General features: G+C 35.5%; 1 protein-coding gene across 11 annotated transcripts in view; it reads left to right on the top strand.

Annotated features, from left to right (window-relative positions):
- The first annotated feature begins 450 nt into the window (after positions 1-450).
- LOC124223111 (leucine-rich repeat-containing protein 24) overlaps positions 451-6,000 on the top strand; it is a 128,878-nt gene continuing 123,328 nt past the window's right edge. For 4 of the 11 annotated variants that reach the window (XM_046634830.2, XM_046634823.2, XM_046634820.2 and 1 more), the window contains exon 1: positions 900-1,134. The gene's annotated coding sequence lies outside the window, so the exon portion shown is untranslated. Of the gene's footprint in view, positions 852-899; positions 1,152-4,027; positions 4,082-6,000 lie in introns of those variants that run through there. The other 7 variants (XM_046634829.2, XM_046634828.2, XM_069137741.1 and 4 more) reach the window with 4 other exon arrangements.

The following is a 6,000-nucleotide window of genomic DNA, read 5'->3' as shown; positions in this document are numbered from 1 at the left end:
TTAATATACAGAATCGAACTCGCATTTTATTTCGTACCCGCAGAAAACAAGTTGACCGGAAGTTTAATCGTGAGATATCGACGAATGTTATTGCACGTATAATTTATGGGTTATTTGCAGATAAGCGAATCGGTTATGCGTAATCCATAACAAACGTGACCGAGGTGCGAGTAACGTCGAAACGTCGGATCTAGAAAAGTTGATTCAGAGTGTCCGCAGTGCGCGGGGCCGACTGAGGAGCGGGATATATCATGTATACGGGAAGCCACTCGGGAAGACAAACGTTTTTATTACGAAAAATCGGGAAGCGAAACGAAATCTAGGGCCGGACGCCTGCGCCGCAAAAGAGAAGAGGGGGGTTCGTCGGCGACGCCGCCGTCGACGGGGGGGGGGGGGGGGGCGTGGAGGAGGGTGGTGGTGGTGCCGGGCGTCAGTCGCTACGCGGACGCCGTTCTGAAATTTTCGAAGCGTCGCGACGCCCTTCGACGGACGGGGCGACGGCGCATCCCACCGTCGCATATCAGTGAAAATACAAACGTACAAAAATACCAAATCTCGAAAATCATAAATCCAAAGCCCCCGTTCGTCCAAAGATTCCGCGCAACTGCGAATCTCAAAGTGTTCGAGTGTGTGTAGTTGGAAATTTTTTTTTTTCCCTCCCTCGATGCGTGCGAACTTTTGACATTTGATAACCCGTGGGTCGGAACATGGCGAGAGGTGAAAACTTGGCTAAACAGTGCACAGTTGGATTATTATAAAAAAAAAATTAAAAAAAAAAAAAGAAGCAATTGTAAACCGGGTGGTAGTTTTGTGAAAAAAAAAATTAAAGTTTCGCTTCTGAAAAATGATCGGTTAGAATTTTTTTTTCTTTTTTTTTTATTTTTTTTATTTTTTTTTTTTTGTTTCGTTTTTTATTCTTATTAAATTTGTAATTTCATTTTAAATTAAACTTGTAAAATTTATCAGTGATTGTTTTTGTGAACGCGTAGGTACGTAAATTACTTGTTCCGTGAAGTGAACGGCAGTTTTTAAACATATGATAATTAAAGTAAGGTGAATGAGAAAGTTGGACATCGAATCTAACCCCCCCCCCCCCCCCCCCCCGCCGGTTTTTACCTCGAGGATAATAATGAGGTTCGTGCAGTTTTCCGGTAATCAGCCGTCTTCTTATAATTAATACTTTAAATATCATCCCTCCGCCCCTCAGGCGATTATTTATACCCTGTAGCTCTTTATCATCGGTAATCTTCAAACTCTACAGGGGTGCCAAGTTTTTTCATTAAATCAGTATCGCGGGGTGCCAATTAGCCCGTCTCGCAACGCGACGCGGCCCCGTGAAAAACTGTGTTAATATAAGTAGGTGAAAGACTATCGCCGAGAGAAATTTTTAGTTCCGGTTACCGCTCAGTATTTAACTATTTTCAGTTTTTTACCACGATCGAAAAATATCGTTCTAGGTAGAAAATGAAAACTAGTTTTTTAGCCGTTACCGGAAAGTCTAGTATCCGTTACTATTCTTTCTCATTACGATCACTGCTGCTATATTTTCTTGCAAACGTTGCGAAAATTTAATGCTTGTGCAAGAATAAATTGACGTTAAAGCCTTGTTTAAGTAAAAATGTAGAGCAAACCTCACAAACTGATTTTGCGTTGCAATAACCAAAAAAGGATCGACGATAGCGCAAAATGTTTAGGCGTACCTCGTTTTTCGTTATTCCAACAATATTCAAACAGTTTTTTTTTTCAAGGATACCTGTTTCACTCAATTTTTCTAGTTACCGCAACAAATGAAATTTTTCTCATCGTACGGAAGTCGTTCGGACTTCATCTCGTGTACCAAAAAAATCCTCGACTTCGTCCGAATGAATTCGTTCTTCCGGTATCGAATATTCAACGCGATTATAACCGTTGTTTCAAAGTTTCCCCAAACTCGACTTACTGTCTGCTGCTATCTCGTCACGCCTCGTCACCCTGCAGCTGTTTCTGCATGAACGAATGAACCTCTTGCAGCTGACCCTTCCGGCCTACGCATTTGAACAAGGTTCGATGACTTCGGGTGTATACGTGTAATGATCACACGCATCAATTTCCGGAACATGAATTTTTTATTCTTCCGACACGGAAATGCAACTACATAATTATCGGAGGATCGGAGTTTGATGAATTTTTCAATCGCTGATTTTCGCGCAACTTTTAAAAATGTTTTATGCATATTTTGTGTTTTGTTTTTTTTACTCCTTTGTTACGGTATAGCCTATTTACTTGTGGAGCTAAGGTAATTTTTTGATCTTTCGGTAATTTGCTGAACTAAATGGTTGAAAAATTTCAAAGTAGTGATTTAACGCAGTTTTATACGTTCCCTTTATTTATTTATTTATTTATTTATTTTTTTTGTTTTTTCATTTCTTTTTTTCTCAGGCATTATACGCGTGGATAAAACGAGAGAATGGAACAAAACTTTTCGGAGATTAATTTTAACCCCTTAAACTTTACGAGTTTAATTAAAATAAACCGCATCAAAGGATTATTGGATTAATATACTTGATATAAATTTTTAACACAATTCGGTGTTAATGAAAGGTCAAAATTTTGATACCACTTTCTTTTTAATTGTTGATGAACTTGATTTATACACAACATAGACACCGTGTTGTAAAATAAAATGTCAGGGTTAACAATTATTGTAAAAATAAATCCCTAAATATGCGCATTAGTGCCGTTCAGAAATGGGTCTTCTTTTGAATGTTGCTCTTCTACGGGATTTTTGCACTCTTTCACTAAAAAATAGCTCACGTGAAAGGACTGGAGGAAAAATTTTTGCGACCCCCTCAGCAACGTTGAAATTTCGAAAAAAGCCTGTTTTCGGGAATTTTAAAATTGAGATATCCTTAAATCCTCTGGCGGTTACGTTTTGTGTGAGGAAACAAAAGTTTCCGTCAAATCTGAGACACGTGTGATTTTTTTTTCAGTGCACAAGGCTCATTTTTAAGTGAAAATATTTTTAAAAAACCAATAAACGTCAGGTTATAAGGATTTTACTCAAGTCTTGATAAAAAATTGAATAATAATTTGACGAGACAGTGATTAGTATTAGCTCACATTCTTCCGGTTTCGCGTGAGCTCTTGTTCACTATAAACCAAGAAGAGAAATAAAGAACAGTGAAATATTTCAACATTTGAAAGTAAAAAAAAAATTAGTTTTTCCAAATTTCGGATTCGGACACAGATTTTTCGGTATTGAAAAAAAAAAAATTGCACGCATCTGAAGTTTTACAAAAACTTTTGTTTCGTTGTACAAAACATAAGCCATCGAAAGATTTGAGGATATCTTTATTTTGAAATTCTCGAAAAAGGCTATTTTCGAAATTTCAACGTCGTTGAGCCAGTAGTGAAAAATTTTTTCAGCCAAGCTCTTTCGCGCAGGCTTTTTTTTATTGAAAAAGTGCAGGAATCTCGGAGAAGAGTGAAATCTACAAAAAGAAACTACAATTGTCAAAAAAGATACCGATCTTACCGACTGTACAATTAATAGAAATAATCAATTAAGAAACGACTCGTCGCATCTAATATCCGTAAAAATATTCGATCTCTGTGACTTTTGCTCCGCCTAATTAATAAAAATCGTTATTTCGTACCACGCAGTTGGTAATGAAATTTTCTTTTTAACCTTTATTCGCGTGCTAGCTTTTCTTCTAGTTTCAGGAAGAATAGTTTTCATAAGTTACTGATCGTCAACTACGAATTATAACAACTGTGGCCGACTTGCGCTTCTTGGCACACAGCCGAATCAAATTTCTACTCAGGTCAAGTCGGTAACAATTTAACACTTTGATTACAGCTGCAGCTCGAAGGCGATTTTATTCTTCAGATTTTCAAAATCGAATATTTCTCAAGGGTGTTTGTCGCTCTTGGAGAATTTTGCAATATGTATTTAGTTTCAAACTATACAACCATCGTTATTTTACAGTAACAATTGAGGTTCGATTTCGAATCGTTTTCTAGTTTCTTGCAAAATAATACTTCGGAAGAAAATCGACGTGAAAGGCATTGCGCGATAAGGGGAGTGGAATATACTTTGAAGGTATGGAAACCAGTTTGAAAAGTATTCTGTGCTGTTTTTAATTTTTCAAACAATTACATTCACAAAGTTACCCTTCACCTTAAATACGAATAACTTTATACAAATAAATTTTTGCATCATTTCAGTCAGTGTAATTATTATGATATCACAATATTCTATGACTGTAATGAACAATACAAGTAAAATACAATCGGCATAATTCGGTTGATGTGTGATGTGTTTTCAATGTTTGAAAAATACAACACCGAGTAGAATAGTTTTCTCTCTACGGTTATGAATCGATTTTTATTACTTTTCGTCCTCGTATTAATTTATAATCCCTTCTTTTTCGATTGAAATAATTTTTATTCTCTTGCATATAGCCAAGCGAACGAATCAGGCGTACGATTTCGGCCGAGATTAAAAGTACACAGGATGCGAATCGTCGAACCAATACGTGAAACGATTACTCCCGCATCGTCAATCGGTCACGTATACACAGTTTTATCTATTTATTCGTAGATTTCGAATATCAGATATCGGGCGCAGAGTAAAAATACCTGCAATAGCAATCTAAAAAAAAAAGAAAAAAAAAAACTGACACAGGTTTTTAGGACTTACAAAATCGTTACAATTACAAAGTGATTAAAAATCGAATTTAACTTCACATATTTTATTTGCTTCTGTTTGATTCGCCTCATTTGTATTCCATGTTGTTTTTTTTTTATTCTTTTTTTTGTTTTTTACTTTGCCCAGTGCGGATTGAAAAGATCGTAAAACGCTGAGGGGCAGAGATAAAAAAGTGCCGTGCTGCTACTCAACTGCAGGCATGAACCGACCGTTTATTACGCGAATTGCAAATTGGGTGGACAGCGAAATTGTATCTGTCGACATTTAGATTTTTGCTAAAATTTTTTGTAAAACAATAATAGTTTTATTTTTGTCACTTTCGTAACGTCAAATTCCTCCACAACCATCGATTGTCTTTCTCCAATATTTTTTCCCATTGTTTCAAGAGTATTCTGAAGGAAATTTCGATTTTGGTAAAAGCAAATTTTTAGCATTCTAATGCGCGGTGAATTATAGATAACTAATTGAATGATTTGTTTCGTGGCGTCATCGTGAAATAATTTAAAAATACCTTGTCATTTGTTGAAAATAATTCCAAACTTCATTTCATGACAGTGAAAGTGTTTTTTTTTATATTTTTTACATCGATTGTCGTCCGCTTATTCGTATAATATTTTACCGTCGGAGATTCAATATGATTGTACATAGTAATTTTTTCAAGTCACGAAATCGTTTTGTTTAACAATTGCAAATTTAATATTCATTGCTAAAATTGGGAAATCATGCCAGAGAAATAGGCCTGAAAAAGTGTCTGACCGAAGTTCAACTAATCGCAGCCGTGCAGCTGAAATTATTATTTTTCTGCAAGTATATGAAAAATCAAACTCAATGATCGTTGCTTAATTTTCTGATCGTCATTTCTATTCTATCATGTTGAATCAGCTAACCGCGAAATATTTTCATCAGAAAATTAACATGTGTAGAATGTCAGATGATTTCCGATATCAATAACGATGCGCAAACATATAATTTGCAATGTCAATAAGAATTAAGCCGGCACGTCTATATTATTTTTTTGAACGTTTTTTTTTTTTTTATATGTTTTAATTTTTTTGTAGGATTCATCATTATACATCCGTTCAATTGATTTATTTGTCTCTGATGGTACATAAATTCATAAAACTTATTCGAGGCGCGTTATGTGTAAAATTTTATACGCATGAATTCACTTTCATGAAAATTATGAACCCCGAAAATCGATTTCTTACGATTTCTCGATAATGACGTGATGTTTTTTTTCCGTTTTTTAAACAATTGAATACTACTCACTATAAATGAAGGATAAATTCCACTGTGTTTAACCCTCAAAG

This window comes from Neodiprion pinetum, chromosome 7, assembly GCF_021155775.2.
Source record: "Neodiprion pinetum isolate iyNeoPine1 chromosome 7, iyNeoPine1.2, whole genome shotgun sequence".
Taxonomy (NCBI): domain Eukaryota; kingdom Metazoa; phylum Arthropoda; class Insecta; order Hymenoptera; family Diprionidae; genus Neodiprion; species Neodiprion pinetum.
The sequence above is the reverse complement of the archived record's forward strand: the minus strand, read 5'-3'. Positions and strand labels throughout refer to the sequence as shown.